Genomic DNA, 27715 nt, shown 5'->3' with positions numbered 1-27715 from the left:
TTAACTACCCCAATATTAATTGGGATAGTTTGTGTGAAAGGAATTGAGGGAGCAGAATTCTTGAGGTGCATTCAGGAGAACTTTTTTGCCCAGTATGTAGCTAGACCAACAAGAGAGGGTGCAGTTTTTTTTAATTCCTTCATGGGATGTGGGCATCGCTGGCTCGGCCAGCATTTATTGCCCATCCCTAATTGCCCTTGAGAAGGTGGTGGTGAGCTGCCTTCTTGAACCGCTGCAGCCCATGTGAGGTAGGTACACCCACAGTGCTGTTAGGAAGGGAGTTCCAGGATTTTGACCCAGCGACAGTGAAGGAACTGCGATATAGTTCCAAGTCAGGATGGTGTGTGACTTGGAGGGGAGCTTGCAGGTGGTGGTGTTCCCATGCATTTGCTGCCGTTGTCCTTCTAGTTGGTACAGGTCGTGGGTTTGGAAGGCGCTGTCTAAGGAGCCTTGGTGCATTGCTACAGTGCATCTGTAGATGGTACACACTGCTGCCACTGTGCTTCAGTGGTAGAGGGAGTGAATGTTTGTAGATGGGGTGCCAATCAAGAAGGCTGCTTTGTCCTGGATGGTGTTGAGCTTCTTGAGTGTTGTTGGAGCTGCACCCATCCAGGAAAGTGGAGAGTATTCCATCACACTCCGCACATGTGCCTTGTAGATGGCGGACAGGCTTTGGGGAGTCACGTGAGTTACTCACTGCAGGATTCCTAGTCTCTGACCTGCTCTTGTAGCCATGGTATTTATATGGTTACTCCAGTTCAGTTTCTGGTCAGACTTAGTTTTAGGAAATGAAAATGTGCATGTGGAAGGAGTGGCAGGGGGAGCGTATTTTGGTGGTAGTGGTCATAATTCAGTCAGTTTTAACATAATTATGAAAAAGGACAGAGATGGAACAGGAGTGAGAGTTCTCAATTGGGGCAAGGCCAATTTTACTAAACTGAGGAGTGATTTAGCGAAAGTGGACTGGAAACAGCTACTTGAAGGTAAATCAGTGTCAGAGCAGTGGGAGGCATTCAAAGGGGAAATTCAAGGGCTTCAGAGTAAACACGTTCCCACAAAGAAAAAGGGTGAGACGGCCAAATCTAGAGCCCCATGGATGTCAAGGAGCTTACAGGGTAAGATAAGGCAGAAAAGGAAAACTTCTGTCTGACACCAAGAACTCAACACTGCAGAAAGCTGAGAGGAGTATAGAAAGTGGAGGGGTGAAATTAAAAAGGAAATTAGGAAAGCAAAGAGAGGGCAGAAAAGAATATTGGCAAGCAAAATCAAGGTGAACCCAAAGATGTTTTATCAATACATTAAGAGTAACAGGATAACTAAGGAGAGAGGAGGGCCCATAAAAGACCAAAAAGGTAACACTTATAGGGGCGGAAGATCTTGGTATGGTTCTGAATGAGTACTTTGCGTCTGTCTTCACAAAACAGGGGGATGGTGCAGATATTGTAGTTAAGAAGGAGGAGTGTGAAGTATTGGGTGTGATAAACATAGGGAGAGAGGAAGTATTAATGGGATTAGCATCCTTGAAAGTTGATAAATTACCAGGGCCAGACGAAGTGTACCCTAGGCTGTTAAAAGAAGCAAGAGAGGAAATAGCAGAAGGTCTGACCATCATTTTCCAGTCCTCACTGGACACAGGTGTGGTGCCGGAGGATTGGAGAACTGCTAACATTGTACCTGTTTAAAAAGGGAGCGAGGGACAGACCGAATAATTATAGGCCAGTCAGTCTAACCTCAGTAGTGGGCAAATTATTGGAATCTATTCTGAGAGACAGGATAAACTGTCACTTAGAAAGGCATAGGTTAATCAAGAATACTCTGCATGGATTTGTTAAGGGAAGATCTTGTTTGCCCAACTTGTTCGAATTTATTGAAGAAGTAACAAGGAAGATAGATGAGGGTAGTGCAGTTGATGTGGTCGACATGGATTTTAGCAAGGCTTTTGTCAAGGTCCCACATGGCAGATTGGTTAAAAAAATAAAATCCCATGGGATCCAGGGAAATGCAGCAAGGTGGATACAAAATGGGCTCAGTGGCAGGAAACAAAGGGTAATTGTTGACGGCTGTTTTAGCGACTGGAGGGCTGTTTCCAGTGGCGTTCCGCAGGGCTCAGTACTGGGTCTCCTGCTTTTTGTGGTATAGAAGAACGATTTGGACGTAAATGTAGGGGACATGATCAAGAGGTTTGCAGACAACACAAAAATTGGCCATGTGGTAGATAGCGAGGAGGATAGCTGTAAGCTGCAGGAAGATACTGATGGTCTGGTCAGATGGGCAGAAAAGTGACAAATAGAATTCCACCTGGAGAAGTGTGAGGTGATGCATTTGGGGAGGTCAAATAAGGCAAAGGAATACACGATTAATGGGAAAATACTGAGAAGTGTAGAGGAAGTGAAGGGCCTTGGAGTAAATGTCCACGGATCCCTGAAGGTAGCAGGACAGGTCGATAAGGTGGTTAAGAAGGCATATGGAATCCGTTCCTTTATTAGCCAAGGAATAGAATATAAGAGCAGGGAGGTTATGCTGGAACTGTATAACTCATTGGTTAGGCCGCAACTTGAGTTCTGTGTGCAGTTCTAGTCACCTCATTACAGAAAGGATGTAATTGCACTAGAGCAGGTACAAAGGAGATTTACGAGGATGTCGCCAGGACCGGCAAAATGCAGCTATGAGGAAAGATTGGATAGGCTGGGGTTGTTCTCCTTGGAACAGAGAAGACTGAGGGGAAATCTGATTGAAATGTACAACATTTTGAGAGGTCTGGATAGAGTGGAGGTGAAGGGATTATTCACCTTAGCAGAGAGGTCAGTGATGAGGGGGCATAGATTTAAAGTGACTGGTGGAAAAATTAGAAGGGAGATGAGGAAAAACTTTTTCACCCAGAGGGTGGTGGGGGTTTGAAACTCACTGCCTGAAAGAGTAGTTGAGGCAGAATCCCTCAACTCATTCAAAAGGAGTCTGGATATGCACCTCAAGTGCCATATTCTGCAGGGCTACGGACCAAATGCTGGAAGGTGGGATTAGAATAGGTGGATCGTTTTTCGGCCAGCAGAGACACGATGGGCCAAGTGGCCTCTTTCTGTGCCTTAAACCTTCTATGATTCGATCATAGGAGAGAGACAGAGAAGGTTGAAGAGCGAGAGTAATAGAGAAGGGTGAGGAGAGAGAGAAGGGTGAGGAGAGAAAGAGAGAGAGAGCGATGGGTGAGACAGAGAAGGGTAATGTGAGAGTTGAGTGTGGAATGAGGACAAGAATAGAGATGGGGAAACAGGAGGGGGAAGCAGGAGAATGAGAGATGGGGAAGAAAGAAGGGAATGAGAGAGAGGCAGAGAAAGTGAAAGCAGAGGTGAAGGGAAGGTGAAGATAAGGACAGGGAGGGAAAAAGAGGGGAGTGAGGGTCTCCAGAAATGATATGTAGGAGATTACTATTTTACTGTTGACACTGAACACTGTAACCAGATCACTATTACAAGGGGATAAATGACATTCCAAGGGAATTGACAAATGGGTGAATGAAAGAGCAGATGAATTATAAAGGTAATGCATGCTGAAACAGAAAATCATCAACAGAAGATTGACTGCTGCCTTTCCAACATTACAACAGTAACTATGGACGGAATCTTGTGAACTTAGTCCCTGCCCAAACGGCGGGACCATTTTCAGGTTGGGAAATCGTTAACTAATTTGTGCGCCTTGCCATTGCTCTCCATTCTACCTCTGGGTTCCCGACCAAAAAGGTAGGGCAGGTGGGATGAAGCACCCAACTAAGCAATGAACAATCTCTATTTAAGGGGATCAAGGCAGGACTCACAATGTAACATGGATGGAAGACATGGACAGGCTGCCCTGGAAGTGATTGAGGCAGTGAGGGAACAAAGAGAAGTCCTCTTCCCCTAGGACAGCAGGAGCAGGCCAGCAAGACCCACCAAGCAGGCCTGGCTGTAAGTTGCAGTGTGTGGTACCAAGGACCTGGATCCAGCGCCAGAAAAAGTTCTGATGAGGGACATCGACCTGAAACATTAACTTTGTTTCTCTCTTCACAGATGCTGCCAGACCTGCTGAGTGTTTCCAGCATTTTCTGTCTTTATTCCAGAAAACGTTTAACGACCTCATGAGATCTGGTAAGGTGAATGTCTTGCAACTCTCAGCTGGCAGCCATCACTCTCTCATCTCCCAGCATTCTCCTGTACAGCATTCCTCCGATCAACATACTTTGCTGTGACACACATTCCTTTCCCTCCAGCTTCCTCCTCAAATCTCCATCTCAACAACACTCACATTCACTATCGTCCAATTGTCCTCTGCACCCATTCCTCACAGTCAACCTCCTCAAATGTTTACCCTCCATCCTCAGCAATCAGTTCACTTCTCACACTCCTAACCCTCTGCCTTTGCAGGAGAAGACAGCGCACAATTCCAGGGAGAGGCAGAGAACCCGGAATAGAGCTGCATCCATGCCCACCTGGTAACAGAATTAGATGTCACACTGCCACTTGTCACTTAACTGTCATTCATGTTGAATCGATGCAACGAATACATTAAATGTCATGATCTGCACTATGCTAATTTGGAACCCTATTTCACCTATATTCAGCACTAACTCATGTTTTCATCCCTCACAGGTATATTGATGGTGCTGACAGAGGAGATGAGGGCGGACTAATACTCTGAGGATGCACTGTCACATGATTCCTGCGCACCCTCCACTAGCACAGACACAAACATATCAGTGGATCTGCATCTCAGATGGATAGGGTGGCACATGGTGAGGAGCACATAACATATGAGCAGGAGCTGGTGCTGGAAACTGGGACAGCAGTGGAGAGTTGCCATTGGAGGGTACAGGACACTTCAAGCTCAGTTCACCTGGACACAGATGCTGAGCTTCAGGACTCATACAATAAAAGGCTACTTGTAAAGCAGCAACAGGAAATGTGAATTTCCAGAAGCAGTGCACACCCTTTGTACAGAAAATGGAGGGGCCCATCTCTTTCATGAGTGCCCTGATGTCACAGACATTTGTGCTGATGACGACTTCCATAGAAAGAATAAACAACCTCATGGAAAATCAGACTTGGTCGGCCAATAAGTGCATGATGGTGCAGGCCGATGGGTTGCACACTTTCAGCTGGATTTTGTGCCCACGGCGGGGTTCCTGGCATCTGGCCAAAATTGCAAGGGGAATCCTGCCTCAGCCAGCTGCAGCACCCCCCTGCAGAGGGATTCTATGGCGCCGGGCCGATTAACAGCCCTGTGCCGGGATTCCCATCCATTTAAAGATAGGGATCCCACCTCCAAGAGCTGTCAGTTAATCACAGGGCCGGCAGCTCAGAAGTACCAGCAGCGCCACTGGGTGTGGTGGCCACTGCCTGTACTGTGGCCGTTAATAGGCCATTTAAGGGCCTTAATTGGCCTCTGGGCGGGAAGGCATCGTCAACCTATTTCGCCTCCGACAAAATTGTGTTGCAACGGGAAGGCGATGGGTCATCTGCCACCCCACCCCCTCGCCTCCTGTTGTAATTCTATGGACCCTCCCCCACCTTCAAACCCATTTTAGAGGAGCCCATAAAATTCAGCCCTCTGAGTGCCAGTTTTCACAACATTGATCAAAGCCTCGCCATGATGACTGAATGCCAAACTGACACATAGCCAAGTGCTCTCCTGCTCTTGATGAGCAAGGAAGTTCAGGTGGGCCCTGAGAGGGGAGATGGGAAGATGGGTAAGGGGCTGATGGCAGTGGAGATTCTTCTCCAGATTCCCCAATTCTCGGCCCTTTTCCTCCCCACTTAGACACAGATGCACATGCTGCCCTGTGCCCTGATGACTGAGCACGCCCTTGCACAGGTGTAAGTGGGGAGGTCTTTGGTAGAGCCCTCATGGGCTCCAAACCTAGAGGACATCCACCACAGGTATCTTGTGTCAGAGCAGGGGAACGACCAGCCTGCCTGCAGCTCTGATGAAGTCACAGGGGTAGCACCACATAGAAGTAATAAAAAGCCTAAGAGAATTAGGTCTTAGTTGCACAGAGAGATTCACTTGGGTGTTTATTACATTGTAACTATTCCGTTGATGCTCTTTTTTTGAATGAAAGAATGAGTTTGCTTGTACTCAATGTCCTGGCCTGAACTTTGTTGGATCCTCCACTGACCCTGCTCCGTTTCATTCTGGTGAATGGAATGAGCAGCGTTGATGAGGATGAAAGGCTTTGAATGTGATGGTTGGCTTGGCAAATATAGGGAGGAGGTTTGATGGCGGTGGGTTTGGGGATGGCTGGTTGTGGCTGCTCAGCAGTCTTGATGCAAAGCTTCCATGATTTGAGCACACTGTTCAAGTGAAATGTGCCTAGATGAGGCAGTCTCGGGCTTCACTGGCAGGCAAGTCTGCGCCTGGAGACGCCAATAGCACATCATAATGCTCCTCCTCCTCCTCATCCTAATCCTCCTCCGAGAATGTCGGGTGCTCTCCACCTTCCTCTGGTGCCAGCTCCAGCCCTCTCCGCAGAGCCATGTTGTGAAGGGCACAGCTCTTGCTGAGGCATATTGAAGGGCACCTTCAGATTTGGTGGTGACATGGTTCCTGTTGTACCCCTCCTGTGTCTCTGTGGTTGGTTACTCTCTAGGGTCACAGGCCAAGTCTTGAGTGGGTATTCCTTGTCTCCCAGGAGCCAAATGCTGAGGCTATCTGGTGGAGAAAAGACCTGCAGAACTTGAGACTGTGGAAGGACAAAAGAGTCATGGCAGCTTCCTAGATACCTGGTGCAGACTTGCATTATGTTCTTTCGGTGATCATATACCAGCTCCACATTGAAGGGAGTGGAGGCCCTTCTGTTTAACAAAGACGCCTGGCTGATATGATGGAGCCTTGATTGCCACGAGTGCAGTCTGCGACCCCTTGGACTGCGGAAATCCTGTGAGGGAAGCAAAGGCGAAAGTCCTCTGGGTTCTTTTTTATTCTTTCTTGGGATGTGGGCATCAGTAGCGAGGCCAGCATTTGTTGCCCATCCCTAATTGCCCTTGACAGCTGGGCAGTTATGAGTCAAATACATTGCTGTGTGTCTGGAGTCAAATGTAGGCCAGACCAGGTAAGGACAGCAGATTTCCTTCCCTGAAGGACATTAGTGACCCAGATGGGTTTTTACGACAATCGATGACTGGTTCATGGCACCATTACTAAGACTAGCTTTTAAATCAATTTAAATTCCACCAGCTGCCATGGTGGGATTGGAACCCATGTCCCCAGGGCATTAGCTCAGGCCTCTGGATTACTAGTTTAGTGACACTACCACTATGCCACCGCCTCCCCTAAAGACTGGCCTTATCCGTCTCAAAGTGAATATAGTCAGGAGACCTTTGCATACAAGGCATCGGTGACCCGGGTGATGCAGTGGTGGGCTGCAGATTGTGAGATTCTAAAGATGTCACCAGCCGATTTCTGGAAGGAGGTTTACATGAAGAAATTGAGGGCTGTGGTCGCCTCGACAACCATGGGCAATGGTTGGCCACCTGCTCCTCTTCGGTGGAGGTCAGTTTCCAAGAGGCTACAGATGTCCGTGACTACCTGCTGTGACAGTGTGAGCCTTCTGAGGCACTGCTGTTCATCGAGATCAAGGAAGCTGACCCTTGGCCTATCACACTATGCTGGGAAGGTATCGCCCTTGTTCAAGGTGCAGCCCTGTGTCCATCCCCTCTGTTCCTTGTGGCTGCATGTGGCTGTGGAGAAGGCAGCTGATGTGGCTGTTGAGCTGTACCACACTGCACCTTCTCATCAGAGATCCAAGCAACTGCAGAATATGTAGAACCCATGTTACAAGGTGGTCTCACAGGTAATAAGGTGGGATTAACCTCAGTGGAATCCAAGGCACTTGTTTGTAGCTAGTCAAAGTTGCTGATCACAAAGGAAGCAGTGAATTTAGGCTGAGAGAACTGCTCCTCTCAGCGCTAGGCTTTCACTGTGGCTGATCACAGGCTTGCTGATTTCAGCCTTTCCACTGTTGCTATCAGGTAAGTTTCACTCAACAATGGGCTGGATTTTGTGTTGCAAGTGAGGCTCCTGGCACCAGGCCAAAACAGTGGCTGGAGCCCTGCCTCTGACTTTTTGCACCCCGCCCCCTGAAGCGATCCTCCGGTCTTTTTAAATCAAAGAATCACAAGCCGGAATCCTCATCCCTTTAAAGACAGGGATCCGCCTCCAAGAGCTGCTGGCCAGTATTGGGTGTGTCACCGGGAGCAGTGGCCACTAATGGTACTGCAGAGACCTCGGACCCAGGCCCACTGCTGGAACCCCGGACAAGGGATAAGTAAGACGGGGTCGCCGGAGCCAGTCCAGAAGGTCCTGTTGAGGGGGACATTGGGATGGGTGGGGGGGGGGGTTGGTTGTGCAGTCCTGCGGTGGGGGGTGGGGTGGAATCCCAGGAGGTAAAGCTGTTTCTGGTGAAGGTCTTCCGTGATCCACAAATTGCCCATGAAGGAGGGAACCCCCCAGCCAAGCCCACAGGGAGGTCGCCTTGTCTTACAAGGCGTCCTCCCCATGTGGCAGTGTCAACACGCCCCCCACCCACCCCCGCCACTGGTAAGATACAAGTAGCAGCAGGAAGATACCCTAATTGGCTGTTAATAGGCCACGTAAGGGCCTCAATTGGCTTCTGGCCAGGAATGCCGTCGTTGGCCTATCCAACCCCCAGGAAGATGGCTTGGCGATGGGCTCTCCACTGTACGTCCCCCACCCATTGCGATACTCTATGCCCCATCCACCTCAGACACTGCCTAAGGGTGCCATACAAAACCCAGCCCAATGAGTTTCCATTGTGTACCTACCTTCTCCACCCTGGTGAGGTGCAGACACAGTGTGGAACTCATGTACTGGGTGGGAAAGAACAAATCCGGAGTTAAAAAGGCTCCTAAATGTCTTTGTAATTAGTTCAATTGATTTCTGGCCAGACCCAAGGGGCTCCCCCGGGACTCGGAACCTGCCCCAGGGAAAACCAGAAGAGGGCGGAATGACGTGGGACCCAACCCAATGTTAATTTCAGGGGATTTAACTTTCCACACGCACTGAAACCTGTCTTCATTTGGCTGGGGAAATACCCCCCCTACATTTAAAAAACATATTTGACTGGCTGCAAGGTGCTTTGGGATGGCCTGAGGTTGTGAAAGGCACAAAGTAAGTACAAATTCATTCAATTATCAAGAATAAAGTAAGTTGTTCATTAGAATACAATGGTTGCTGTACTGTTGATCCAGAAAGCAGTTTTAACTGCCAGGGGAGGTGGGGGGGTGGGTGGGTTCAGGTGCGGACGAGGGTTTAAAATCCTGAAAAATACTGGTGGGTCAGAAACCCGACATGATCCTGCCCACTTCCGGGTTTTATTGGGGCGCGTTTGGAAGCAAGCAGGAAACCCCCTGGGAAACCCAATGGAATTGTCAAGTCAGTCATTCAAATATTTAAATAATCCATTAATTGAGTCTTTAACCCTGAATTCTGGCTTTAACAGCCAGTGCACAGGTTTACCGAGCTGTGTGGAACACGCCAAGGTCAACAAGGTGACAGCACCGCTGGTACTCATTGATTAATGAAACTGACAGACGTGAAAGCCTCTAAACAGGGAAAGTGCATAACTGATGGCCTGCCCATGTGAAATGCTTGTGCTCACGGCACTTGTTCTGAAAGTATGGTTTTACTGTCTCTCAGGTGATTTTCAACTTTTTGGAAGTCATTTCACCTACTTTGGACTTTATTCACCTTGCTCTGAACTTCCCTGCTGCCAGCCTTCACTGCAGCATGGGAGCAATTTATGCAGCTACAGCAGGAACCTCTGATGAGGAACAATGGGAACAACCACACCAACATCACCAGCAACAGCAGGAGCAACAACAACACCAACATCACCAGCAACAGCAGGAGCAACAACAACACCAACATCACCAGCAACAGCAGGAGCAACAACAACACCAACAGCACCAGCAGGAGCAGGAGCAACAACAACACCAACATCACCAGCACTAGCAGGAGCAGCAAGACCAACAGCAACAGCAGCAGCAGGAGCAGCAACACCAACAGCACCAGCAGGAGCAGCAGTAACAACAGGTGACAACAGACGCAGCCAGGTGAGACATGGTGGCCTCCTAATGGGAATGTGGGGGTCTCTCCTTAGGGTGCAATCCAGAGCCCCCAGAGACCCCGCCCCCAACCCCAGCAGCGATGGCCCCCCCTCACTAACTCCACATCCTCGACCCCGTCGCCGGGGCCAACCTGAATGGCCCCAGTGACCCCGACCCCACTTACCTGTCCCGAAGTCTCCTGACGGCGCTGCTGGTACTGCAAAGCTGCCAGCCTTCTAATTAGCCGGCAGCTCTGGAGTTGGGAGCTCATCCCTTAAACGAATGGCTTCCCCAACGACGGGTACTTAATTGGCTGCATGCCATTAAATAGCAACAGGGGTCCGAGGGAGGGCCAAGGCAGGCTCTCCCCACATTTTTCGGCTCGCTGCCAGGACCCCCATTGCTTGAATAAAATCCAGCAGAGGGTTTACACACAAGGGTCAACTTCCTTGACATGATGGAATAACAGTGCCTCAGGCTTTCGTGGCAGGTTGTTGTTGACATCTGCAGCCTTCTGAAACAAGATCTCCTTCTAAGAGGGCTTGATGGGCATGCCTAACCAGTGGCCAAGGTCACCACAGCCCTGAATTTCTTCACCTCTGGTGAAGATCCTTCCAGGAATCTGCTGATGACATCTGTAGGATTTAACAATCTGCTTCCCACAAGTGTATCTCCCAGGTGACCAATGCCATGTTTGCCAGGGCTGACACTTATGCCCATTTTGACACTGATGAGGCCAGTCAGACACAGAGGGCTCTCGGTTTTGCTCCAGTGGCTCGATTCCCAAAGTAATAGGGAGTCACTAACTGGACACATGTGGCAATCAAGGAACCCTCAGATCAGCCTTATCAATCGGAAGGGATTCCACTCTCTCAATATTCAGCTTGTATGTGACCATGGAAAGATTACCATGCATTTCTGTACAAGATAGCTTGGAAGCTGCCATGTTGCCTTCATTCTGCTACAGTCACATCTCCCGAAGACTTTTGCACATCCACAGTATGTAAGAGGGTGGCTCCTTGGAGACAAGGGCTACCCTCTGAGGACCTGACTGATGACTGCTGAGGAGCCCCACCACTGATGTAAAGGATAGGTACAACAGGAGCTACATGACTACAAGAGTGATCACTGAGCAAGCCATTGGGTTGCCGAAGATGCAATTCAGGTGCCTGGACAGATCTGGAGGCGCCCTTCAGTATACATCAGCAAGGTTCTCCAAAGTGGTTGAGGTCTGCTGTTCCTTGCACAACATTGCACTGAAGAGAGGAATGGAGTTGCAGGAAGAGGAAGGAGCAGATCACTTGGCATCCTCTGAGGAGGAGGAGAAGAAAGGAGAAGGGGAGGAACAGGATGTGGCCAGGGTGTCTGCAGCTGCTCATTTGGCTCCCTGAAACATTTTCAATGGCTTCATATAGGCATGCTTCAACTAATCTGATTGCATAAGGCCATATGGCAGCATAATCATCAACCCTGTGACCAGCCCCACCCCCCCCTCCCCTCCACATCATAAATCTTTCCCACAGTCAAAAATCCAACCGATAGATTCACACCCATTCCTAGTCTTCCAATCTGGTCATATAATTCACCTGAAGGCTATGTCCATTTGGCATGCAGGAGGCAACAACGTACACAGCAGGACAATGAAGAGTTTAAATAATGTGCTTGATTCATTGAAATAACCATATACATAACATCATGAGCACTGTTATACACACCAAAATGAATTCCCTTGTACAACTAATAGGTCTTTCTCATCCACTTCCTATTACTCCTGTGGTTTCAGAGAGCTAGAAGCAGGTTGCTCACTCCCCAGCTCTGACAGATGAGATGCCCCTGGCAGTCGTCCTCTGGGTTTTGGAGCCCCTAAAGGCCTCGCCAAAGTCAGCTCCACCTGCACCTGTGAGGTGCTGAGCCGCCAAGGCGAGGCTTTCCTCCATCCTGTGTAAAGTGGCAGTCAGAGTGTGCAGGCCATTAGTCTGGGCCTGCATGCACTTGGTGGCTTGCACGTCTGATTCTCCATGAGGGTCACTCTTTCCATGGAGATGAAATTCAGCACAAATTCATTGGACATCATGGCACTCCTGCCAGAGATGGACTCCTCCAATCTCTCTCCAAGTGTGCATACTGTCTCTGGGAATGCTGACAGAAGAACACACATTTCCCATTGTTGATCCAAATGTTTCCCTTTTGTGGGTGACTCCTGAGGCTCAGCATGTACGTCCAGCTGAGCAGAGTTTCGAGTGTCCTGCGCCCGCTGATGGGGGACTCTTCACTGCTATCCCTGTCTCCAGCACCTATCTCTACTGTAATACCCACCATGTTGTGCATGTATCTGTGCTGGTGGAGGGTGTGCATGAGTCAAGTGACGGTGCCTCCTCAGAGTCTTGCTTTCCTCTGAGGACTCCTTGGCCTCCTCCATCAGCCTTCAGGGACCTGTGGGAGATCTATTCAGAGGATGGTGAATCTTTGGAATTCTCTACCCCAGAGAGCTGTGGAAGCTCAATAATTCAGCATGTTCAAGACAGAAATCGATAGATATCTGGATACAAATGACATCAAGGGATATGGGGATAGTGGGGAAAATGGTGTAGAGGTAGATGAACAGCCATGATCTGTTTGTGTGGCAGAGCAGTCTCAACAGGCCAAATGGTCTACTCCTGCTCCTATTTCCAATGTTCCTATGTTCCACATTCTGCATCTTCTTACATTTCAGTTAGTGGTGAGAGCAATTCAAAATGAGCGAATGCAAATGTTAAGTGGCAGCATAATATAAAACATAAGAAATGGGAGCAGGAGTAGGTTATACAGTCCCTCAAGCCTGCTCTGCCATTGAATAAGATCATGGCTGATGTGATCTTCGCCTCAACTTCACTTTCCTGCTTTGACACCCCTATAGTAAAGAATCTGTCGATCTCAGCCTTGAATATATTCAATGACCCAGCCTCCACAGCTCTTTGGGGTTGAGAATTCCAAAGATTCACAACCCTCTGAGAGAAGAAAGTCCTCCTCAACTCCATCTTAAATATGCGACCCTTTATTCTGAAACTATACCCCTAAGCTCTAGATTCCCCCACAAGGGGAAACATCCTCCCAACAGCTACTCTGACAAGCCCCTCTTATATACGAACATACAAATTAGGATTAGGAGAAGGTCACTCAGCCATTCGAGCTTGCTCTGCCATTCAATAAGTTCATGGCTGAACTGATATCTCCACATTTCCACCTACCCCCGATAACTTTCCACCCCCTTGCTTATCAAGAATCTATCTACTTCTGCCTTAAAAATATTCAAAGACTCTGCTTCCACCGCCTTTTGAGGAAGAGAATTTCAGAGACTCACGACCTTCAGAAAAAAAAATTCTCCTCACCTCTGTCTTAAATGGGTGACCCCTTATTTTTAAACAGTGACCCCTAGTTCTAGATTCTCTCACAAGGGGAAACATCCTTTCCACATCCACCCTATCAAGACCCCTCAGGATCTTATATGTTTCAATCAAGTCGCCTCTTACTCTTCTAAATTCCAGCGGATACAAGCCTAGCCTGTCCAATCTTTCCTCATAAGACAGCCCGCCCATTCCAGGTATTAGTCTAGTAAACCTTTTCTGTACTGCCTCCAATGCCTTTACATCCTTCCTTAAATAAGGAGATCAGTACTGTACACAGTACTCCAGATGTGGTCTCACCAATGCCCTGCATGGCTGAAGCATAACTTTTTATTCAATTCCCCCCATGATAAACAATAACATTCGAGTAGCTTTCCTAATTACCTGCTGTACCGGCATGCTAACCTTTTGCGATTCATGCACTAGGACACCTAGATCCCTCTGCATCTCTTTGTAGCCCCCTTATGTCCTCTTCATAAGTTACTTTCCTACCTATCTTTGTGTCATCAGCAAATTTAGCATCCATACCTTCCGTCCCTTCATCTAAGTCATTGAGATAAATTGTAAAAAGTTAAGGCCCCAGAACAGATCCCTGTGGCACACTAATCGTTACATCTTGCCAAGCAGAAAATGACCCATTTATGCCTACTCTCTGTTTCCTGTTAGCTAGCCAATCTTCTGTTCATGCCGATATGTTTCCCCCTCCACCATGAGCTTTTATTTTCTGCAATAACTTTTGATGTGGCACCTTATCAAATGCCTTGTAATCTAAGTACAATACATCCACTGGTTCCCCTTTATCCACAGTACATGTAATTCCCTCAAAGAACTCCAATAAATTAGTTAAACATGATTTCCCTTTAACAAAACCATGTTGACTCTGCCTGATTACCTTGAATTTTTCTAAATGCCTTGCTATACCATCTTTAATAATAGCTTCTAACATTTTCCCTGAGACAACTGTTAAGCTAACTGGCTTGTAGTTTCCTGCTTTCTGTCTCCCTCCCTTTTTGAATAAAGAAGTTACATTCACTATTTTCCAATCTAATGGAAACTTCCCCGAATCTAGGGAATTTTGGAAAATTAAAACTAATGCATCAACTATCTCACTAGCCACTTCTTTTAACACCCTAGGATGAAGTCCATCAGGACCTGGGGCCTTGTCAGCCCACAGCTCCAACAATTTGTTCAGTACCACTTCCCTGGTGATTGTAATTTTCTTGAGTTCCTCCCTCCCTTCCATTTCCTGATTTACAGCTAATACTGGGATGTTACTGGTATCCTCAATTGTGAAGACCGATGCAAATTATCTGTTCAATTCATCTGCCATCTCCTTATTATCCATTATTAATTCCCCGGACTCACTTTCTAAAGGACCAACGTTCACTTTGTTGACTCTTTTCTTTTTTAAATATCTATAGAAACTCTTACTATCTGTTTCAATAAGATCACCTTTCATCATTCTATACTGCAATGAGTATAGGCCCAACCTGCTTAACCCTTCCTTAAAAGACAACACCTTCATCCCAGGAATCAACCTAGTGAACTTTCTCTAAACTATCTCCCTCCTTAAATAAGGAGACAAAACTATACGCAGTACTCTAGGGGATAGATTTAATGGCCCCCCCACCAAAGACGGGCTGCATAGAATTGCAACGGGAGGTGGCGGGGGGGGGGGGGGGGGGGGCGGTAGGGCGGATGGCCCGTCATCTCTCCGTCACGCCATGATTAAGCCAGGGGCAAAGACGCCCTTCCTGCCCAGTGGCCAATTGCGGCCCTTAAATGGCCGATTATTAGCTACTTTGGGCCTCTTCCCACCACCTTTGAAATTAAATCAGTGGCAGAGGGGGCCTCTGTTATGCAGGGAGATGGCAAGTGAAATGAGGCAACTTCTCTGCAGGCTTGGGGGTTGGGCCTCCTCCGTGCGCAATCTGTGGCCCACAGAGGGTCCCGGGCGACAAAGGCCGCATCTCTGTTAACACACCCCGCCATCATCGCCCACCCTCCACCCCCCTCACTGGGGCCTGCTGGGCTGGCCCTGGCGACCCCACATCACTTATCTCCTCTTTGGGTCTCCAGCACTGGGCCCGCTCCCAGGCCCGGTGTAGTACTGGCACTGGCCACCACTCCCAGTGCCACTGCTGATACTACTGAGCTGCTGGCCCTCTGATTGGCTGGCAGCTCTTGGAGAAAGGGATGGGGATCCTGGCACAGGCACTTAAGTGCCTCATATCCGTTGAATCATGCTGGGGGGTTCCAGAAAGGCCGAGGCAGGGTTCCCCTCGCCTTTTTGGCCCGACACGGCTAAATCCAGCCCCAGGATTGGTCTCACCAATGCTCTGGACAGTTGTGGCAAGACTTCCCCACTTTTATAATCCATTACCCTTGCAATAAAGGCCAACATTCAGTTTGCATTTCAGTTACTTGCTGTACCTGCATACTAACTTGCATTTCTATAGCGCCTTTCACAACCACAGGATGTTCCAAAGCGCTTTATAGCCAATGAAGTACAAATACGTTAAAAGAACAAATGAAGTAAATGAAGTAAATAAAGGGGCAAATATTCTTCCTAAATGGCTCATCTTTATCAGATTAACAGCTTATAGATAAACAACAAACTGTACTTATATAGCACCTTTAATGTAATAAAACATCCCAAGGGATATCACAGGAGCTTTATGAAGTAATATTTGACACTGAACTACATGAGGGGATATTAGATCAGATGACCAAAAGCATAGTAAAGAGATAGGTTTTAAGGAGTGACTCCAAGGAGGAAAGAGAGGTATCGGGGCAGAGAGGATTAGGGAGGGAGTAGTAGACCTTGGGGCCTTAACAGCTGAAGGCACAGCCACCAATGGTGGAGCAATGAAAATCGGGATGCTCAAAAGGCCAGTATTAGAGGAACGTAGATATCTCGAAGGCCGGTGGGGCTGGAGGAGATTACAGAGAAAGGGAGGGCGAGACCATGGAAAGATTTGAAAACAAGGATGAGAATTTTAAGAATGAAGATGTTGCTTAACCGGGAGCCACTGTAGGTCAGCACGCACAAGTGTAATTGATGAATTTGACTTGGTGCGAGTAAAGGACACGTGCAGCAGAATTTTGGATGAGCTCAAGTTTATGGAGGGTAGAAAATGGGAGGCCAGCAAGGAGTGTGTCGGAATATTCGAGTCTAGAAGTAATCAAGGCATGGATGAGGATTTCAGCAGCAGATGAGCAGAGGTGGAGTGGAGTCAGGAGATGTTACAGAGGCGAAAGTAAGTGATCATGGAGATGAAGCGCTTAACTGGTTGGAAGCTCATCTCAGGGTAAAATATTACACCAGGGGGTTTTGAACAGTGCGATTCAGCCTCGTATAATTGCTAGGGAGAGGGATGGCGTCAGTGGCTAGGGAACCGAACTGGATTGAGGACTGAAGACCATTACTTCGGTCTTTCCAATATTTAATTGAAGGAACATAGAAATATAGAAAAAGGACTAGGCCATTTTGAGCCTGATCTGCCATTCAATGAGATCATGGATGATCTCTGACCTAAGTTCATACACCTATCTATGCCCCATATCCCTCAATACTTTAGGTTAACAAAAATCTCATCAATCTCAGATTGAAAATTAATAATTTAAAATTAACAGGATCCTGGGCTTTATAAATAGAAGCACGTACAAATGCAAGGAAGTTATGATGAACCTTTATAAAACATTTGTTCGGCCTCAATTGAAGCATTAGAAAGAAAGTTTAGGGCAAAGAAAAAGGTCACTCGGCCCATTGTGTTGAGCCATCCAGCCGAATCCCACTTTCCAGCATTTGGACTGTCGCCCTGCAGGTTACAACATTTGAGGTGCATATCCGGACACCTTTTAAATGACTTGAGAGTTTCTGCCTCTATTACCCTTTCAGACAGCAAATTCCAGACCCCCACCACCTTCTGGCTGAAAACATTTTTCCTCATCTCCCCTCTAATCCTTCTACCAAACACTTTAAATCTATGCCCGCTAGTCGCTGACTCTCTGCTAAGGTAAATAGGCCCTTCCCATCCACTTTATCCAGGCGCCTCACAATTTTGCACATCTCAATCAAATCTCCCCTCAGCCTTCTCTGTTCCAAGAAGAACAACCCCAGCCTATCCAATCTTTCCTCATAACTGCATTTTTCCAGTCCTGGCAACATCCTCGTAAATCTCCTTTGTACCCTCTCTAGAGCAATTACATCCTTTCTGTAATGAGGTGACCAGTACTGCACACAGTACTCAAGTTGTGGCCTAACCAATGAGTTATTCAGTTCCAGCATAACCTCCCTGCTCTTATATTCTATACCTCGGCTAATAAAGGAAAGGATTCCATATGCCTTCCTAACCACCTTATCGATCTGTCCAGCTACCTTCAGGGATCTGTGGACATTCACTCCAAGGTCCCTCACTTCATCTACACATCTCAGTATTTTCCATTAATTGTGTATTCCTTTGCCTTGTCTGACCTTCCCAAATGCATCACCTCATACTTCTCTCAGTTGAATTTCATTTGCCACTTTTCTGGTCCACTGACCAGTCCATTGTATTGTGTCCAATCTGAACACCACACTTTAGGAAAGATATGAAGGCATTAGATAGAGTGCAGAAAAGATTTACAAGAATGGTTCCCAGAATGAGGCACTTCAGTTACATGGATAGATTGGAGAAGCTCGGGCTGCTCTCCCTGGAGCAAAAAAAGTTGCTTGACTAGTCTGTGGAACAGCTTTCTCAATTTTGGCACAATTCCCCAGATGTTAGTGAGGAGGAATTTGCAGGATCAACTGGGCTGGGTGTGCCTGTCTCATATCTGGTGCCTAGGTTGATGCCAGATGGTCCACCCTGTTTTATTCTTATTTGGCTTTTATGAAGTGGTTTGATACAACTGAGTGGCTTGCTAGGCCATTTCAGAGGGCAGTTCAGAGTCAGCCTCATTGCTGTGTGTCTGGAGTCACATGTCGGCCAGACTAGCTTATTTCCCTCCCTAAAGGACATTTGTGAACCAGATGGGCTTTTATGACAATCCGTTAGTTTCATGGCTACAATTACTGATTATTCCAGATTTATTTATTTGAATTGGCAGAATTTGAACTCATGTCTCCAGAGCATTAGTCCAGGCCTCTGGATTACTAGTCCAGTAACATTACCTTTATGCTACCGTACCCCATGATACAATGAAAGCCATATGACTAGATGTTCATCGAGCAAGCCATTGGCATGAGGCACCCTTTACTATGCAGCAGAATGGTGTGCTGCAATCTGTACAACATTTCACAGCAGCAACTTTTGGATGTGCAGGATAAACAAGGCACAGAATACAGAGTCTCTTCAGACAATTCCAAGGAGTAGGAGGCAGAGCATGATGTGGCCAATGCAGCACCTGCAGCACACACTGCTGTCCGGCCATGCCTGAACTATTTTGAGGTTCTTGCAGGTTCCACCACTCTGAAAGCCACATGCAAAAGCCACTTTCCCACCCGCCTATTCCCCCACCACAAAGCAGCAAACAAACAACTAAAACATCCCTTTCACAGTGCCTCATAGCTCGGCCTCAATTCATGTCTTATCATTCAAAACAGGTGAAAAGGCCACTTGTCGGATAGCAACCAAATGGGCAAGACAGGAAAGCGGTCGACAGAAATCATATTTATGTGGCTCAATAATAAAACAGAAACTTATCAATCTAATATTGTGTAACACATCCATGGACATATCCTTGTGCTACTACAAATCTTTACTCTTCCCCTTCCTTGCACTTCCACATGGTGTAATAGGAGAAGGCAGGTTGCTAAGATCCCTGCTCTGACTACTGGGATGTTCTTGACTGACATCCTCTGGGTTTTGGAGCGTGTGAGAGCACCGCCAAAGATTGCTCCACCCGTACCTGTGCCGGAACAGACTTGGCCATCGGGACAAAGGCAACATGTGGGGTAATGCCTGGGGGAGTGCATGGTAATGGGTGAGAAATGGAAGCACTTTGAACTCACTCCCCATTTCCATGTTCCCTTCCACTATCATCCCTCTCAGGGCCCAGGCGCACTTCATAGCTAGTAATGTGCTGCAGAACACTTGGCTGCAGATCAGTGGGGCAATGAACAACCAAGACTAGTGTGCAAACCATTGGCAAAAGCCTGCATGCACTCATATTATTGCCACACTTGATGCTTCATGTAGTTTGCCACTTTTTTCATGGACAAAGACATCATTGTAAAGGCCTGCGATATCATGCCACTCATGCTTGAAACAGAATCCTCCAATCTCTCTGCAAAGGGTACACATTGCAGCTGGAAAGCCTGTCAGTGCATCACACATTCTGTGCAGCTGCTGCAGAGATATCCTCTTCATCGACTGTCCCTGAGCAGAGCTTGGCATGTCCTGCAGCCTCCAACCCAGATTCTGCCGGCCCTGTCTCCATCATCTGCTCTCACTCACTTGTGATGTGTGAGCCACCATGTAAAAACCTAACTATCAGCTTTCCCAGTCCCACCAAAGTATGAGCATCTGATGCTGGTGCATGGTCTGCATGAGTCCTGTGAGTGCATTCTCAGAGGGAGTGACATCCTCTGAGGAGTTGTTGTCATTCTCCTGAACCACCTCCTGCATAATGCTTGAAGGCCCTGTGGAAGATTAAAGACATGAATAAGAACTGTCCAGGTATGAATGTTGTCAGTGATTATTATGTACATGATCATGTTTCACTCGCTGCTGACATCAAATCAACATGAGTGTGTGTTGTATTCCATGTGGCTGCCTGATAATTAATTTTGTCACCAGGTAGTTGTGAGGCCCCCATCTCTCCATCTTCAAAAGCTAGGCACACACGCTGCCATTTATGACCAATGCTTCCTCCACTGCATGTGTCAGTTGAGAGATGGCTGGAGGGATACCTTTTGTTTTCTGCCTCTCCTCTGTGTGCTCTCTTCTAAAAGGAGGAAAAGAAAAGATTTATGAGTGAGAGTAATGGCATGTGCTGAACATATAGATGGAGAACAATTGTTGAGGGTGATATGAGGGAGAACATGATATTGCAGAAAGATGAGGGTGAGTGTCAGTGGTGGATGGACAGATGAGGATATGGGGAAGTGCACAGACGGAGATGGGTGCACCTGTAAGGTAAGTTGGTGTGAGCAGTGATATGTTGGAGTGAGCTTGAGGAAGCAAAGCAGGGGGTAGGTGTGACACACACATCAGAACATAAGTGAATGTGCCACTGTATTCATCTTTCCTGCCTTGCTTAGGTTATCAAACCATTTTCGGCATTGAATCCATAAGTGTGGCACTGCATGTTAATTGTGTTTAATTATATCCAGGTGGAGGGTGTTAATTAGGGTCTTACTTGAGTACATATTAGGAGACACTTACTGAAACTGGGTGAAGGTTTGAATGAGGAGCTGCATGTTTGTAATCTTTTTACTTTGTAAAATAATGTAAGACTGAGTAAAGACTGGCTTCAGCATAATCCTTCAACAACAAGTTTTCTGGAGTATAACACTGCACTCCTGCTTCTGACCTCGTGAGCAACCTTCAGTCACACCTTTTTTGTTTCACTAGTCGGCTTCTTCCTCCCATCAGTAGGGAACAGTATATCCCTGGGGACCAATACAGCCCCCAGCATCACATCCAGGAAGGCATCTCTAAATCAAGGCACAGCCTTTGAATGTGCAGACTCCATTCTATTATTTCCTTTCGTTCGGCTCCCAACCTCAAATTCCACCAAATTTCATGTTTGGAGGGTCCTTTTAAATACTGGAGCCGGAATTGACTCATGTGGGTCATCATCACACCCACTTATGCTAATTAGTTGGGAAACCCAGAAATAATATGGTAATGCAGTGGTTGTGTTAAAAAGCCACTGACATTACTTCTGGGTTTTCTGCACATTACCAGAATTATCATCCCCGCCCCCTGCTCCCTGTGTGTCGGGAGCTTAAAATCCAGCCCATTGAAACCAATATTTTCAGGGTCAGCCTCAGACATATCTGTGCATCACTGACTGGGCATATTAAACACGATTAAAATACAAGATTTATGTTATTTGTCCCTCTAATTCTCCTCCTTTTTCTTCTGAAAGCCATGTCTTGCACTGAGTTGCCTAACTGGAGATTATTTGCTCATGAGGCTAAACAAAGAAAACCAACAGGCTATTCAAGGATGGGCATCAAAAGATAAGCCTGATTTTGCCTTTACCTGGTATGTATGTACTTACCTCACATAAGGGCCAGGACTTTATCCGGGCAACAGGGGTTTCGACGTCCGGCAAAAGCGACGCCGAGAAGCCTGTGTTGCCTCTTCTTTGGGTGGCCTGCCGAATCAAGTGCCAATTAGGCACTAAAGTGGACAGCGGTGGGCCTACCAAGGGATCAAAGACACCAGCAAGAGAAGTCCCGCCCTCTGAGCTGCCGGCCAATCAGAGGCTGGCAGCTCTTTAACTGTGCAGCACCACTGCGGAGGCAGTGGTTGCTACCAGTGGAGCACCCACCTAAGGCCCAGGAGCAGTGCTGGACCCAGGCCACAAGTAGGTCAGGGCAGGAGGGTCTCTTGGGGTGGGGGTCGGTAGCAAGGGCAGGGGGGTGGCTCTCAGCGAGACCCCACCCATCTTGATGCTAAGTCCCTCATTCAGGCACTATGTGCCTTTTAACGAGGGACCACAACCACCACTCCGCACCACCCCCCCCCACCCCCAGAGCCGGCAAGCAGTCCACACTGTTTTCCTGCTATGCTTCCCATGCAGTGGCGGGATGAGGCCCTTAATTGGGCATTAATTGCCCAGTTAAGGGCCTCTATTGGTGGCAGGGCAAGAAGGCCGTTCACAGGTCTTCCCGCCCCGCATTTAATTTTGGCAGAGACGGGAAAGTGACAGGGATCCCCTCCCCCCCTCCGTCACCATTCCATTCGACTATATGGTCTCCCTGCCTCCAAACCTGCAGTGGGGAAGAGCATAAAATTCCCTCCAAGATCCTTCCAACATGTACCAGTTAGGAAAGAAAAATGTAGCTGATTTCCCCCTCCCACCCTAGCCTAGCCCTGGGACCATAAGGCCACCTGTAGCATTTCCACTGCTGCCAAGTTGATTCAGTTCCAATCACTATTTGAAGGTTGAATCCTGTGACATTTATCCATTCTGCCACAGCGAAATCCTGTTATTTATATTTATAAATCACCAGCTGATCTCCTATGGTGGTATTCACAGATTAGATGGGTTGAGCTCTTACATATGTAGGTTCCTGCTGGTTGGTGGTTCTCTGCACTGATATCACAAGCTCACTCAGTTAGCCCTGACTTGATTTGCTATATGTTTTGACTTCTTTTGGCCCACTCATTCTCAGTTGCGTTCCATTTGCTTTCCTGAGCTACATGACACAAAAAGACAAAGTTGGGAAATCAGCAGACCATTTTCCACATATGTCAGAAGCAGTGGATGGCCTCAATGCCAGGAATTCAGTTGGTCATTGTGCAAACTAAATGACAACTCTTGAGCATTGTAATCTAATTGGGATAGAAGTGTGCTGGGAGTCAATGTGGGGCATCAGGTGGCAGCCTATGAAATATAGGAGGGTGCACCCGGATCTCAGGATGTGCAGGTACTCAGCAGGATGTATTGTGATGTTTGTGGAAGCCAGAGAGTGATTGGTTGGAGCTAAATTAATGGTCACATTTTATAGAATCATAGAAACATACAGCACAGAAGGAGGCCACTTGGCCCTTTGTGCCTGTACTAATTCTTTGAAAGAGCAGTCATGCTTAGTCCCAAATTCCTACATTTTGTTTGCAGCCCTGTAACTTCCTCATCCTCAAGTACCTGTCCAATTGACTTTTATCATTTTGATGGAATCATTATTCATCTTTTCAGGTCCAGCCTTCCAAATCCCAACAATTCTCTGAGTGAAAAAATTTCTCCTCGATCTTTCAGCAATGATTTTGAATCTATGACTTCTAGTTATTGACTCATTTGCCAGAGAGAACAATTTTTCTCTGTTTATTCTATCAAAACCTCATTGTTATTTGGGATTCTTTTAAAGGATTTATTATGTGAAAATATTTAATTTCGAGCATATCAAATCGCATCTTCAGATGTCCAATGGCTTGCTCAGTAACTGTCCAGGTGGCAATTGTTGCATCGCCTCTGACTGGGGCTCCCCATAGAGGGGGCGGTTGCCATCTCTGCAAGGGATTTCCCTTATCCTCTAGGATTCATCCACGCACTTTGGGATTGAAGTGAAGTGAACCTGGGCTGGTGGAGGATGGACGTCTCATAGCAGTTACCAGGAAAGTGAGTGCATACATGGATGAAGCTCTTGTTGTGGTTACAGACCAGTTGGACTTTGAGGGAGTGGAAACCCTTCCAGTCTATGGATCTTATTGGCCGGTCGCTGGGTGCGTTGATGGCCACATGGGTGGAATCGATGGTGCCTTGCACTTGGAAGAATCCAGTGATGGAGGCAAAACCCAATGCCCTCTGTCCCTGCGAGGCCGTGTCTGTCCTTAAATGAATGTGCTTTCCAGCATCAGTGACCAGCGAGATGCAGTGGTGTGCAGCCATTTTTGAGATGCCACTGAGGTCCGTAGCTGATCCTTGGAAGGAGCCAGAAGTGAAGAAATTCAAATCCACAGTGACTTTGACGGCCACTGGCAGGCATGGCGACCAGTGCTGTGAGGTGCGAGGCCTTTTGTGTTGAGGGCACAGATGTCTGTGACTATCTGCCTGGAGAGTCACAATTTCTTGTGGCACTGGTTCTCGGTCATGTCCAGAAAGCTCCGTCTTCAACGGGCAATCCTGTGTTGAGGGTTTGGCCTCTGTTGGCTTCCTGCCCTTCTTTCCTCTCCCGTGCCCTCCTGATGTCCGGGCCTCTGCCCTTCCTACAGAGGGTGTTGCCCCTCATCGCCACTGCACCCAAAATCTGACATTCATTCTCCCATTGCTAGCTGAGGCCTTCCTGCTGGTCAGGTGGCTGTCCAATTTTCCTTAGAAACCTTGCCCTGTGCTTTTCTGTCCCTGCGGTGCTGGGGTATGCCCACCCCATTCAAAGCCCAGGTGCTGAGGTGCCACTCTCCCTGCCACCTGTGCAGTGACAAGGGCACCCCTTACCAAGTGCCAGTCCCCTTTGCCCTGCTAACCATCTTATGAGGCAGTCATGACTGGCTCCCCACTCTTTACCTGCCTGCCTTCAGTTAGTCAGTTTCTGAATGCAGGGGTAAACTGTCTGTCCCTTTAAAAATAAAAAGATCGGCCTCTGACAAGCCAATAACGAGCTTCTAAACTTTTTAACTGGCCTCAGTGGGGAGGACAGTGGGATTCCTGTCCCACCCTCCGCCCGCACTGCTGATTATTGCTGGCGCTGGGAGCAGGGCCTTGAAATTGACACGTCGCCCGGTGGTGGCATTTTCGGGGGCTCCCAGTCTCTGTTCCCATATTCAAGGGACCCTGAAACTGCAATTTGATGTGGATGACCGAGGTAGACTCAGTGTTCAGTTGACAGATATAAAAATATTCACTTTTAGGTAAGGTGAGCTGGTTCTTGCCTCTTCTCAGCAGGGAAAGGCTGCCATCTTGAGAATCTTTTAAATGTAGATTATGATGTATTATATTTGAAAGACTGTACATGTTCCAAGTTCAACTTGATTCAATAATAAGTCAAAAGAGCCAGTAAGAACATTTAGCTCCAAGATCCTACATAAATTAAAATATTAAATATCCATATTCATTTAACGTTGAATGCAGTGTAGAAATAAAAGCTGTAGTCAGAAGTTCAATTCCACATTGTGGGCAATAAATACAATGTATATTTTATCTGCATCACTATGCAACTACATTGCCAGCTAAAGCAGAAGGATTCTGAATTAATTATAAAATACTACAACACCAAACCATTTATTTTATACTTTATATTTTACAAGAATTCACAAAAGATAAATGGTCACTTTTTTTAGAATGCTTAAGGATATTAACAAGTAAAAAGCCCATTAGAAAGCAATCCAACTTTCAGCAGTGCACTGCTTTTGGTAAAGATAGCCCTGCGTGCTTTAGAATTTCTGTGGGATAAATGCTTTCAATATCAACCTACAATAATGCTGGTCATTGTTCATGCACATTCCTAGCAACATATGCAGGTTTCAACATAAGGAATCATGATCTATAGTACTCCTAAGCCACGTCAGGTTGAAAAAAACTACACTATAACAATGTACAATCCATACTGTGCAGTTACTATCCAAATGAAAATGTCTTCCTGCCCTCAAAGCACAAATGCAAGTAAAACAGATTTATTTTGCATTATATTTTCATGCTAATATATATATATTTATTTTTGTTAACGTATAGAATATGCACTAGTTTAACAATTTAATTTTTTTTATCATTTCTCGCCAAGAAGATGGTAGTGCAAAAAGAGTGAAGATTTGCTAAATGGTGAAACTTAATAGATTCAAACACACAGGCTTGTTCACGTATACATCCTACCTTCATCCTAAAGGTGTATTTTACACAAGTGACATTTACAATAGTGAAAATTGCTATTGATATAAGTAAAGGAATAAAGGTCAATTTATTCACACAAGACTAAATTTCTTACAACCTTTTTTGAAAATCCCATGCTCTGCAAATCATACCTCTTTCTGCTGTATATAGGTCGGTGAATTTGTAAAATTTAAGCACTAGCCATGGTATCCTATTGTGTATTGATGAAATTTAGACAATAATAAAGTATGGTATGATTTGATAATGTAAATTAAAATGTACCTTCAAATTTCTCTGCTTCTCTTCACCAAATTAAAATAAAACGAAACCCATTAGTAATCTTCACTTCAGTAAAGTTAGTAAGGTTTTACATTCACAATTTGGAAATGAAAATTACCTTCAGTACACGGTTTCTGCGTTGGTGTGTTGATGCTTTCTATCTGATGCTGTTCACTGTTAAAATCAACACGACTGATCAATGACAAAATGCGTCCCATGTCCTCATCAACAGTCCAAAATGACAACCTCCATGCTGTTCCCAAAGAGGATTTGATGGACCATCATTAACCTGAAAGAAATGACGAAAATGGGTTAAGGAAAGTCTCGAGTAGAGGCAGATTTCCTGCACTGATGACCTGCTTGAAGCAAATCTGCTTCACAGTTTGAATTAGCTTCACCTGTCTCAAACCGCTTGCTGCTTCTCTAATAAAGGCAAGAAACGGCTGTTCAATCATAACAGCTCCTACGCAAAGAGCTAAAATTAACAATTATTTTACACTTGACGATTACGCATTTCTAGTCGTGTGCTGCTTTCATTCAGGCCCTCTGTACTGTTCAAGTAGTCTGAACTAGAATTGCCTCAGGTTCTCACTGTTTTTCCAGACACATTAAAAATGTGCAGTATTTTTTGTAACTACAGTGGTTACACAATGTACTTTGGTAGATATTATTAATTAAGAAATTTTGTTCATGCTTGTTCTTTAAAGCAATAAATAAAGAGACTGAAGACTGGAAAGCAATATAATACTGAATGAAAATCAGGGATAACATTGATCTGCAGCTGTAGACCACGGCACAAAAAATTACCATATACAATTCTTCTTTTCATTAATGTTAAAATTATACAACCTACATTACTGGTTTGTTTCATCTGAATACAGAAAATCATCATATATGCAACCATACACAACACTTTCTATACACATATAACAAACTTAAACTAGAGTATTTTCTATTTTAGATAGGTCACATACACCACTACTGAAAGATGTGAATGGATCACAGGGCCTTATTTTTCTCGTCATTATTGTGCTGCTCAGTATTGTTACTTTTGTGCATTAGAGAGAGTGATGCTGACGATGATGCTTCAACTATAGTCAATGCAGGAAACATTCACTAGCACTTTTCGGTTTGCAACGAAAGTTAAGGATTTATCTAAGAAAGAAATTGCTTGATCAGGTACTGAAATTTGCTACAAAAATATACGTATTATTTTTGAAGCTACTGGAATATACAAATCTGATTCAGATTATATTATGGTAATAGGTATGAAATAGTTTTGAAATATTTTAATATTTAATATTTAAATATATTTGAAAGTTTCCTGCATTGACTATTGTTGAAGCATCATCTTCAGCATCACTCTCTCTAATGCACAAAAGAAACAATACTGAGCAGCACAATAATGGCAAGAAAGATGATCCATTCACATCTTTTAGTAGTAGTGGATGTGACCTATCTAAATATTTTAATACAAAAAAACTGAATGAACCTTCT

General features: G+C 46.1%; 1 protein-coding gene across 3 annotated transcripts in view; it reads right to left on the bottom strand.

Annotated features, from left to right (window-relative positions):
- The window catches only part of LOC137369635 (cAMP-regulated phosphoprotein 21-like), a 758358-nt gene that overhangs the window by 251630 nt on the left and 479013 nt on the right, over window positions 1-27715 (bottom strand). For all 3 annotated transcript variants that reach the window (XM_068030966.1, XM_068030967.1, XM_068030968.1), the window contains one exon: window positions 26337-26507. The gene's annotated coding sequence lies outside the window, so the exon portion shown is untranslated. The remainder of the gene's footprint in view (window positions 1-26336; window positions 26508-27715) is intronic.

Source organism: Heterodontus francisci, chromosome 5 (genome assembly GCF_036365525.1).
Source record: "Heterodontus francisci isolate sHetFra1 chromosome 5, sHetFra1.hap1, whole genome shotgun sequence".
NCBI classification, from domain to species: Eukaryota; Metazoa; Chordata; class Chondrichthyes; order Heterodontiformes; family Heterodontidae; genus Heterodontus; species Heterodontus francisci.
The sequence above is the reverse complement of the archived record's forward strand: the minus strand, read 5'-3'. Positions and strand labels throughout refer to the sequence as shown.